The sequence below is a fragment of the Grampus griseus genome (assembly GCF_964374135.1).
Source record: "Grampus griseus genome assembly, chromosome: 19".
Lineage (NCBI taxonomy): Eukaryota > Metazoa > Chordata > Mammalia > Artiodactyla > Delphinidae > Grampus > Grampus griseus.
The window spans coordinates 50,205,686-50,217,870 of NC_139013.1; positions in this window are offsets into that span (position 1 = coordinate 50,205,686).

The window sequence follows — 12,185 nt, forward strand, 5'->3', positions numbered from 1 at the left end:
AGATTGTGCCTGTGAAGTGGCTTTCACCACATGAGGCCACAGGGCAGCTGTATAAATGGCTGGGGACCTCTGCACTTCTGACCCTCCCCCTGACCTGCTGATGACAGCATTGCAAGGGACCAAGCCCCTCAGCAACCCAGTAGAGACGGCCCCTCCCAGTCCCCCCATTATACAAAATGACCCGCTGGATTATTTGAGTCCCCTAGTGGACATTTAAAATTAAATGGGCCTAGAACATCACCAAATCAACAGGGAAATGCAAGTCAAAGCCACAATGAGAAAGCCTCACACCTGTTAGGATGGCTATTACCGAAAAGACAAAAGATAACAAGGGTTGGTGGAGATGTGGCAAAAAAAGGGAACGCTTGTGCACTGTTAGCAAGAATGTCAGTTGGTGCAGCCACTGTGGAAAACTGTATGGAGGTTTCTCAAAAAAATTAAAAATAGGACTACCATATGGTCCAGCAATTCCACTTATGGGTATATGTCCAAGGGAAATGAAATCAGTATCTCAAAGAGATAGCTGGACTCCCATATTTATCACAGCATTATTTATAATAGTCAGGATATGGAAACCGCCTAAGTGCCCATCCACAGGTGACTGGATAAAGATAATCTGGTATACATATACAATGGAATATTATTCGGCCTTAGAAAAGAAAGAGACCCTGACATTTGTGACAACATGGATGAATCTGGAGGACATTATACTAAGTGAAATAAGCCAGACACAGAAAGACAAATACTGTATGATCTCACTTATATGTAGAAACTTAAAAGGTCACACTCACAAAATCAGAGATTAGGATGGTGGTTATGAGGGATTAAAGGATGGAGGAAAATGGGGAGAAGCTGATCAAAGGGTACAAAGTGTCAGTTATGCAGGATGAATAAATTCTGGAGATCTGTTCTACAGCATGTTGGCCGTAGTGACCAATACTGTGTTGTATATTGAGTACTGTAATTTGCTAAGAGGGTAGATCTTAAGTGCTCTTAACACACAGACACACACACACAGACACACACACAAAGAAGATAGTAACTATGTGACGTAATGGATATTTTAACTAGCTTGATTGTGGTAATTATTTCACAATGTATACGTATACCAAAACATTACATTGTGCACCTGAAATATATACAATTTATATTTGTCAATTATATCCCAATAAAGCTGGAAAAAAAAAGGAGTTGGCCTATTTGGTAATTGGAATAATTTTAAACTAACTTACCTCATCTGGATGTCCTATACCCACCCTTCTGATCAATTCTAAAATTACATTGTTTTTGGTATAGACAGAGCTCTCTGTCGTAGATGGCAGATGACTTAGACAACTGTTTGTAGTTTCACCTGCCCTGATCTTTGTAAACCTTCGCCCTGTCAAAATATAGTAGTTGTCCAAAGCTGGGACCTCAGAGACTAATAAAAAATAGATGTAACGTAGAAAAACTAAGCAGAAGAACTCTGTGTGTGTATGAAAGCCTCTTAGCGATCCATTCCTTCCCCCCTGGTTTTTTTTGTTTCGATCACCACCTCTCCTGCCATTTCCCGATGCCAGTTTTGAAGCCGGGAGGCTCCAAGGCATTTTCTTTTTTTTTTTTTTTTTAAACATCTTTATTGGAGTATAATTGCTTTACAATGGCAAGGCGTTTTCTTGAACAGAAGAGTTCAGAGTTGCCAGTGTCCACCTTTGAGCTGCAACTGGTCCCCCCCGGTCTCTCTTGAAAGGATCTCAATGTGCGGGCTTTCGCAGAATCTGCCCTTCTTGGTTCCCATCTCACCGCCTTGCAGAGGAAGCTGGGCATGAAAGCAGGAAGGAGCCGGTGGGTATTTATGACCTGCTCTCTGGGGTCTCTGTCCTGCGTGAGAACGTGGTGCCGGCTGCTGCAGGAGACTCGGCCGGGGATCGTCACCGGGGTCCGGGGGAGTGATGGGGACTCTCCAGGCGAGCGTCACCGACTGTGGCCTCCAGGCTCTGTGAGGAGCTGCTAATCGGGGCTGAGTGATGTGGGCGCTGGCCGGTTGGGAAAGGTGGGTCGGCATGGAGACAGGCTGCTGATTCACCCTCTGACCTCAGCAAAGCTTCCCTGTCTTCTCCAGCTCATTTTTCAAGCTGAAAATGGGCTGGACTGCACGAAGACGTTAAAAAACAAATCTGAATTGCACGGAGGGAATGTTCTCGGCCCTTTGAGGCTGAATACGGGCTAAGTAAGCATGGCCCAGATACCCATATGCACAGACAGGGCTGACATGCTGTGATGCTGTAAAGCACTGGTGGGTCTCAATGACAAGGTCACGATATCGTTGAGGTCAAAATGACAGAGCCAGTGAGGTGGGGCAGAATGGGAGGGCCAAAGCCTCCTGCATCTCCAGGCCAGACGATGCTGGGCTTTTAGGTCAACGATGTTCAGAGCCTTTAGTGACCGAGCAGGGAGAAGGTAAAGCATGGATTTCTGAGGGTTGCTGAGCCAGGAGATGCTGCCCTTTGGCAGCAGGCAGACATGGGGTCTGAATCCTGCTTCATCCCAGGTGTGAGACCTGGGCAAGTTGTTTGACCCAGCCTCTGGGCCTCAGTCTCCCCCAGGTCAAAGGTGGAGAGAGTTTTTGTCACCACGATGAGCATGGGTACCCAGTGCCTGGCATATGTCAGCCAGTCCCCTGGTGAGTGCTCAAAAGAACTGATCTCCTAGTATGTGCCAAAGGCCGTGCTGACGTCCTACGCACACCGTTTCCATCTATGACGCCTCGTGCATTCCAGGGTCTCAGGAAACGTTTTCCCTTCTGTCTTTTCTGCTCCTGCCTTCAAGCTGTAGTCAGCCCCAAACCTGGCAGAGTTCCTCTTTCTTTCCCTTTCTCCTGAGACTTTGTATAATTTCGCCCACCTGGAACTCCATGCCCTGCCCCCCCGCCATCTTCCCTCTGTCCTATCTCCTGGCTAATTCTGATCCTTCTTCAGGTCTTGGGTTTCCTCTTAAAAGCCTTACCTGAGTCCTTGTGCCAGTCCACTAGCCCCAAGGTGGGCTAGGTGTCTGGTCCCTGTGCTCACTGCCTCTGAGCCCTCATGGTGCCACGTGAATGCCCCACCTGCCCTGTGAGTGTCCTGAAGCCAGGACGACAGCTCTCATCCCTCCAGCTTCTTCGCCTACTGCAGTGCTCCGCACACAGTAGGTGCTCAACACATATTTATTCAATGACAGTTGACTACACGAACATTCCGGTTCCTCGCCTTGCTTTCTGAAGTGCTAAGGCACACGAAACGTCCTGCCAAGTGTCCCAGGTGGCTGCCGTGTTGCAGCAGGGCAGTCCCCACACTCACCTCTCACTCGTCCAGTGGCGCATCCCTCCGTTACCAGGACGCTTATCTTATTCCCTAATCGGCCTGCGTCTTCCCGAGCAGGAAGTGGGTGGAAACATGGTGGAGATGTGCGGGCCCTGGAACTGAGGTGGAAATCAGCAAGTCTTGCTGGGATGGAATTCGGGATGAACGGAGGGAAGTGATTAAATACGCCGGTGTACCAAGGTGTGCCACCCGTATTCCAGCGCTGGCTGCCACCGCCACCGAAGTAGGCCCCATTCCAGCCTGGAGTCACAGCTGCCTCCCCAGGGCTTCGAGGGACATGGACACTCTTTCGTCATCTTCAAATACGAAAGCCCGCCTGCCCCCATTTCCACATGCCCAAATCGTGCTCATCCCCCAGGCGCAGCTCTGGCGCAAGGCTCCATGGAGCTCTGACCGCGGGGACTGGCTTCTGATAAGCATTTAGTAAAGGTTGGTCGTTAATGCAATTGCCGCTGCTTCCAGAAGCCGTCTCCAACTCCCGCCTTTTCTTTGTGGATCCCCACAGGTGCATCTTGACCTCCTTTCTGGAGCCTTCTGGAGCTCTGGGAGCTCATGGTGCAGTGGCTGGGCAGAACCGGGTTCAAGGCGGGCTTTTGCTACTTCCTCGCCGTGTGAGCTCTGAGTCCTTTACGTGCTCCTCCAGTCCTGGTCTTCAGCACATGCTGGGGCGCCAACTATTGGCCCTCTTGGTGTTGCAGGTGAAAACACTGTGACCTAAACTGAATTAAGGAGAAAGGGACCTTCTGGGCCCACGTGCCCCAAAGGTGCAGGAACGGAGCTGGTTGCAGGCAGGAGCCACACGATGTCCTTGGCACCGGCTTCCTCACCCCTCTTGTGCCTGGACTCCAGGCCAGGGCTCCCTGTGGGAGCAGCTCCAGCTCCAGCAGGTCCAATGGGAGTCGGGCTGAGTCCCCAGTCGGGCACATGGAAGTCATGGCTGGGGTCGAAGTGGTCTGGCTCATGTGACTGGCTATCCGCCCACCCCGATCCAACCCCTGCGGCAAAGGGATGAAATATGCTGACTGACTCAGATTAGACTCAGAAATGGGGTGGGCAGGGACGCGGGAAGTGAGTCTGAGTCTGAGTCAGTGAGCATACTTCATCCCTTTGCCACAGGGGTTGGACGGGCAGGGACACGGGAAATCACGGAGCGTGACGGAGGAGCTGTCCTCCGCAGCATGGGGCCCCTCACCAAACGACAACATGACCGACAGCCAGAACGAACATGCTACTCACCCGGGCCCTGCCCTTGGCTTTAGCTCACTCGCTCTTCACAACGGCCGTCAGAGATACGTGCTGCTCTTTCCATGTAGCTGAGAAGGAAGCTAAGGTACGGAAACGTGAGGGAGACTTTCCAAGGTCTCTCAGCCGGTGAGGGGTACAAGGTATGAATCCAGCATGGCGGCAAAGTTCATGCTCCAACCATCTTATTATCTATTGTGAGAGGGAGATAGACCAGAAACACATAGACAAAGAACAGATACTGTAAGATACTATATAATGTAATGTGGTATAGCATAGTATCACATAAGTTAGTATAGTATTATATAATATAATATAGCGTTGTATGTAAAATCATATCATATATCATATCAGGAAAGGCACTGGGAGGTGGTCCTTTTTTTTTGGTTGTGCCTCTCGGCTTGTGGGATCTTAGTTCCCCAACCGGGGATTGAACCTGGGCCCTCGGCAATGAAAGCTCAGAATCCTAACCACTGGACCGCCAGGGAATTCCCAAGGAAGTGGTCCATTTTTGTATCCGTCCCGAGAACACCTATCACCAGCATGGAGCATCATGGGTACTGGATAAGTGTTGACCAGCTGACCAAATGAGTCATTCTATGAGTACAGCGAGAATCCTTTGATCTGAGAACCTTGTTTCTGCCTTGGTAACATCATTATTATTACATTCCTATGTTTGTTTCGGTCACCCAAGAAGAACAAATAATCAAAAGAAGAAAGTTTGAGGAAAGATCAGGTGAGCTGAAATTTCTAGACCTATAGCCCTCTGGCTTCCACTGGTAGTGGGTGTTTAGAGATGTCAGGCTGACCCTGTGTGTCCCTAAGACTGTCTTATTGGACCCTTCAGGTGGAAAAGACCCCAGGAAGTCTGTTTTACAGGCAGGTGGAAAACGAGTTAAGGGTCAAAGGCAAATGGTACAAGGCTTTTGTACTTAATCTTTTTCCCTCCTTCTATAAAAGTGCCTTTGACATTTTTGAAATCTCTGTTACTATCGCCGAATTGGTGTTTGCTACACACGATTATGCACTGGTCTGTCTGTGGGTTGTTTTTGAGTGCTAAAGTGCACAGGTTGAGCTGAGAAGTGAAGATTTTGTGTTTTAAAGATGAGGTATATCCCCTCTCCTGGCTTCTCAGAGCATAGGTTTTAAGGCAAATAAATAACCTTGGATTTCCTCACTTCAGCCCCTGCCTCCCAGCTTGTAGGCCAGTAGCATGTGATGCATTTAATCGAAGCATAAGAATGATTATGAAAATGCCCGTGAAATGATGTTCACATCTGCAGCCCAAATTGCGAATACCTCACCTCCCTCTACCGTCCTGGTGTCATCTGATCTCAGTTCCCTTGAGGTGACTAAGAGCCTAGTCACTAATATAACACCCACCAGCTTTATTGGAACTTACCGTCAGAAAGGTCTGTTTCCAGAAACTCCCTGCTCTGAATGCAGCTGCAGGGCCGGCCTTTCTTGGCCATTGCACAAGTCCGTGCATTGTCTCTGTATGGGAATCACTCCCCAGACTTGAGCACCAACGTGAGATCGTGGTCCGTGTTCTACGTCGCAGGGAAGATAAGGCTTGGTTTAAAGGTACACGACAGGGGAGTTAGACTTCTAGAAGTAGCACTCGCTTGCCTACATTCTCACCCTTCCAACAATGCTGGGACGATGTGGCACAATGTGGTGATGGTGATGATGATGATGGCGATGATGATGATGGTGATGATAAATGACCACTATCAGGAGATAACAGTGGATAGAGAAATGATCCAGACCCCACGAAGAAGGAACCATTCAAATCCAGAACATGGGTAATTCTCTAAGACAAAGGCTCCAGCTTCTCTGACAAGTGAATGACCTGTAAAAGAGAAGGGGAGAAAGGGAGACTGCTGCAGATTAAAGCAGACATTCTGTTAGGTCTAAAAGCAGTGGCACAAACCCAGAGAGGCAGCAGTAGACTGGTGGGAGTGCCAGCTTGTGGGGGAGGCACGGGCCAGTGTCTACACTGCATGGCCTTTCCCACATCCTCCCATTTACCTGTGATGAGGTCCCCTGCCTTGGGAGACCTTCTCTGGTTGCTTCTCCTAATCACAGTGAGACGGTATGTGTCCACTCTATGCTCCAATGCCAGCACGGCCTTTGGGACTGCGCACTGTAATTATCCATATATATTTGACTTCTTGAAAATTTGAGGCAATTGCAGACCCACATGGAGCTGAAAGGAATAAAATGCAATTTTATTACATGCGTAGATTTGTAGGATCGCCCCAACATGGTCAGGATGCATCACAAGGGTCTCTCCTGCTAGACTTTTGTAATTGCCTGTTTACTCTCTATTCTCCTTACGATGCTGAGAGCATCTTGATCCAAGGGTCTTATGTTTCACCTCTGCGTCCTGGTTCAGGCTAACTCATACCAGCACCTAACTTCTAGGTGCTCCTACGTGAAAGCTTGCAGAAGAGACTCAAATTCTACCACAGTAAGAGAGGAGGAGACTCAGAATACTGTCTAGAAAGGGTCTGGCCAAGAGGGAGAGAAAACATCTCCAGGCACGAAGCACTAACAACGTACGATCTTAAGGGAACTTTTCCTCTAGAGAGGACTGTGGAGATCTCAGTGGTAACTCTGGCATCATACGGCCTTAAAATACCATCCCCTCGGGTGATTCAAACAGAAACGTGCATTAAGGGAAGGGTAGATTTCGCTGCAAAATGAAACATGTACACCTGACTTTTATTTTTTGGTCCTAATGTTATTCCTTTTGCATCATCTTTCCATGAATATGGGGGCTCTGAGGTTAATGCACTTGAAAATGGACTCGTGGTGATTCAGGCCATGGGGACATCTCCCCTGATGGGGACAGTGCCTTGAGCAAGGAACTGGAGGTCGTCAGCAAGAGTGTTGGGATTTTTCTTTAGACTTTCTCATGACAGATCTGGAAGAAGGCAAGTTTTCTTTAATTGGTCTCCAGCCCACTCTTGCTTTTCATCCTACTACTCTTAGGATTTTTGGAAACTGTCTTGGAGGAGCAGGGATCCTCAAATTACCCCAAGGACCTACTCACGTGCATCACTGACGCATGAAGACACCAATGACAAGTCTGAATCCCTAGGTTTTGATGAATGAACAAATACCAACGTATGTAAGATGACTCTGAGTTTTCCCCCAGCCCAAGTCCTGAAAGGGAGTGACCGGTTGACCCTCATTGAAATCCTTAAGTATCAGGTCTTTACTCACGGAAAGCTCGTCCTGTGTCAGATTTTGTGTTAGTCGGGTAGACAGAGGGATAACAAATCCTGTTACTCATCCCTAGCCATATATCATTTCATCTGCCTGTCCATTTATCCATCCACCCATCCGCCTGTCCATCCATGCGTCCATCCACCCATTTTCATGTACAGAGTGCAAATTTCTTTTAGTAGCTCCAGTGGACATGGGAAAGGCCATGGAAGCAGTAGCTTTTTTTTTTTTTTTTTTTTTTTTTGAGGTACGCGGGCCTCTCACTGTTGTGGCCTCTCCCGTTGCGGAGCACAGGCTCCAGACGCGCAGGCTCAGCGGCCATGGCTCACACGCCCAGCCGCTCTGCGGCATGTGGGATCTTCCCGGACCGGGGCATGAACCCGTGTCCCCTGCATCGGCAGGCGGACTCTCAGCTACTGCATCACCAGGGAAGCCCAAAGCAGTAGCTTTTTGAACTTCTTTGAGGCACCTTCTAGGCACAAACGCATCTTTGCCTCTTAGACATAACATCAGCCCCTTAGAATACACGTAGGACAGCTTCTTGGTGACAAAAGGAACCGGTGTTATTACCCTCCTGCTTTAAGTAAGAAAACTGGAAAATCTGACAGAAAGGTAAACCCTTGCTGTGGATAGGCCCCTGGTGCCCCCGGCACTTAGTATATTTTCTGTTTTGGTTTTCCAGAAATGAAAATCTCAGGGAAATGAAAAAAATATATTATTTTTTCCCTCATTGGCATCTATCTGTTCATCTCTCTAGGGGAATCTACTTCATATGGAATTCCCTGTGATTATTCCCTTTCACCTGGGGAAGTAGAAAATTTCTCCTGAACAACTTTGCTGAGGCTTCCTGAAGCTTCATCGTGACGGGACACATCTCACAGACAGAAGGGCACCTTGACTGGGTCATTCTCACTGGTTTCCTGTGGTTCTGTGAGAACCAATGGATTTGGATGGAATGGAATATGCCCTTGAAGGCTTAAAGGCGTGTCTCGTTGAACCCAGTTTAGAGCTCATTGGTGCCGGTGAATGAACACTCCCATCATTCTGCACTGTGATGATCTTTCCCAGCTATTAGAAACAAAATCCAACTGGCTGGTCACCTAATTTTTCCAAATACAGTGACAGAGTCTCACTGCAAGCACCCCTATTGCCAAATCCTTGTCTACAGAGGTTTGGCACAGATTCTGATGTTACGCAACAGAAGCTGGGAAGAGAAAACACACACTAAACAAATGAAGAGAGAGAAGCTGCAAGAAGAAACAAAGCCTGGGATTACAACTGTGCTTATGTTGTCTTCAGGCACAGTCGAGTCAGGGCACCGTGCTGTGGTCTGATGTCGTCAAGGCCACATACCCTTGCACAACTTACAGGGTTGGGGAATAATTACTGACGACACACTCAGAGGCAGGGCTTTTCTCATTGCTCTAGGGAGTCAGTACTTATACCTTGTGTTAACTAACCTGTCTGGATAAGATGTTTAGGGGAGTCTCTTCTCCGTAAAATGTCAGAGCTACATCAGAGGCACGCAGGAGTATGTCTTAGACGTCTACGCGTCTATATGTGCACCCACATTTTTCAAAGCTGTTTCTGTGTCAAAGCGTGTGGCAGTAACGCCACACGGTGCCTGGCACGCAGCAGCCGGAAACTGGTTTCCTCCTGATTTCCAACTTGGGAGGCACTGGGAGGTGTCAGTATATCTGCTGGGGGTACCACTCGCATTGTACAGACACTTCATTTCAATCAAATCATCCACCAGCGTGTGCCTTCTCGCTGCAGCTAATAACTCTTTGGTACAGTGCTTTGGAATGTCCACTGGCAGACGAGTCTTGCCCAAGCCACGTTGGGTCGGCTGGGGCCGGGGCACGACCTTGACCCTCCGGACTTCCGGCCCGTGCTCTGCAAGAGACGACCTTGCTTCTCTTCACTGTCCTTGCTGAGACGTTGTTGACTTAGCTATGAAGGGAGCTGCCCACATCTCTGGGAGGCTCCCTTACAGGCGAGATGTGTGAAGAGTCTGGCACCTGTGCTCAATCAATAGACACGGCTACTGCTATTATTACTAATCATCGGCTTTCTGAGAGAATTCATAGAAACGTGTGACTTGGCTTCTTCTGCTTCTGAGAACCGGAGGTGAGTGCCTGCTCCTTGGAGGAAGTTCTGTGGCTTAGAGAGAAAGAAAATCGTATACCAAAGTGACCTTTCCCCCACAAATGCTGTTCAGTGCCCAGAACTAATTAGCCAGGCTCTAATTGGCTTGGAGTCTGAGAGGACCGGGCAAAGCCACTCCGTGGAGATGACACAGTCCGCAGGGTCCCCTGGTTACTCTCCTGGTGACTTCCGCATTACATTTGTTCCGTTTGCTGGTAGCAAGCTGGTTTTTCAGATGGGATGGCTCGCCAGCTCCTTCTGCGCCTGTGAGCCCAGCAACCAGGAAGCTGGGAGGGGCCCTGGGGATGCAGAGGGAGACCACAGCCCGGCTTCTCCCCCCGACGGCTCCACCCTGTCTGTGCCCGGGAAGGAAGGAAGAAAGTCACAGACCCGCTGTCGGTCAGCCATGATGGGCCACCAGCCAAGGAGGGGAGGGCAGCAGGGCCTGGGAAAGGAGGACGTGTGGTGTGTGAGGGCAGCGGCCTGGGCAGCGGAGCCTCTGCGGGTGCCGAGTCCCCAGGGGGCTGCAGGGGAGCCTTGCGGGGCAAGGAGCCAGGGCTCAGAGCAGTGTGTGGTGAACAGCCTCCCACACAAGCAGCCAGGATGACCGTGCCGGCGGGCAGGCGCGGGAGGGAGGGCGCACGGCGTGTGGGGAGGGGTGGGAGCCTGGGGATCGAGACCCGCCTCCTGTCTGTCTCCCCTGATGGGAAGCCAGGGCCGCCGGAGGGGCGGGGGCTGCCTGGTTGAGGGAATGGAGCCACCAAACCACTTGGCCTTTGAAAGATGGGACTGGAGGTCTAACCTAAGCCTTGAGAAATCCCAGGAGAGCAACCCAGGTCCTTCGATTCTAGTGCAGACCTTAAATGACGTTTGAACGTAAGACAAGAAAATAATGACCCAAGTCCCTTATTTCTCTTCCCAGTACCCCCAGTGCATGGCTCATCGGGGCCCCTATAAAAGGCCGGCTGCATCTTGACGATGCGCTCACCTTGGTAATCCACATCGTGTACCCACCTCCCAATCAATGGATGCTTCTCATATCACCCTTTGAATACTACTTCTACAGTTTATCATTGACTGTCTTTATCTCCATATACCTGTGAGCTCTTTGAGGGCAGGGATGGAATCTTACCTTCATCCCCTTCTTAACTCCAAAGGCATGTGCTTCATTACATGAATGAAAAGTCAATAACGTTGGAAATTAGCTACTGCTCTGAACATCAGCGACTGTCTTTCTTGGGGGGCCTCTGGGGCCAGAGGGCATCTCCTTGTCTCAGGGTCCGATGAGGAAAGTCGCCTCCTGCCCCAGCCTTGAACACTCCTGTGAGGACAGAAGGGTGTTTGTTATCTGTCAGCATAATTAAAACCAGATTGAAACTCACCCTTCCTCCCAAAATGACATGAGAACTTGATGCCTAATGTCCATGAGTTTTGTGTTCCTGAGTCGTGCTTTTTTTTTTTTCTATCTTCATTTCTCATCAGCACAAAAGAATGTTCTTTCTCTTTTTGACTTTACCAGAAATGACACTTATTTGTGTAGGAAAGGCTAAGATAAGTTTCTAAGTAAAGGAAGCACCATCATTCTCTCTCTGTACATTGACTACTACCTGGGGAACGCCATCTGCACTAAAATGTACTACATCTTGTCCATGAAAAACCCACTGCATTTGTAATGCTCTATTGTCCGGAGCCTGTTCCCCCAGCATCCCTGGGGTCAGAGGTCAAACTCTTCTGGCAATGAAGGGTGGAAAGGTCACCAAGAAGAAAGTTTTCTGATTCCTCTGAAAAAGCAAATTCCCTTCCTCAAAGCACTTCCTCCCCCGCAGCTTACACTCCAATAAGAAGAAAGAGGTAGATGTGGGGAAAACTGTCATGTAGTTATTGAATGTGACCCCGTAAGGAAGAGATCAGAGCAGCGGCAGCAGCTGCAACAGAGAAAGCAGGCAGCCAGCCTCCGTTGCTGGTTTTCCCTCCCCGCAAATACCATTAGTATCCAAGTTTGTGCAACCCCACCCCCATCTAATTCCAGAGCATTTTCATCACCCCCCCCCCAAACCTGTACCTATTATTACTTTCCATTCCCCCTTCTCCCCAGTGACCACCCATCTCCTTTCTGTCTCTATAGACTTGCCACTTCTGGACATTTCATATAAACAGAACCACACAAAATGTGGTCCTGTGTGTCTGACTTCTCTTACTTAGCTTAATGTTTTCACAGTC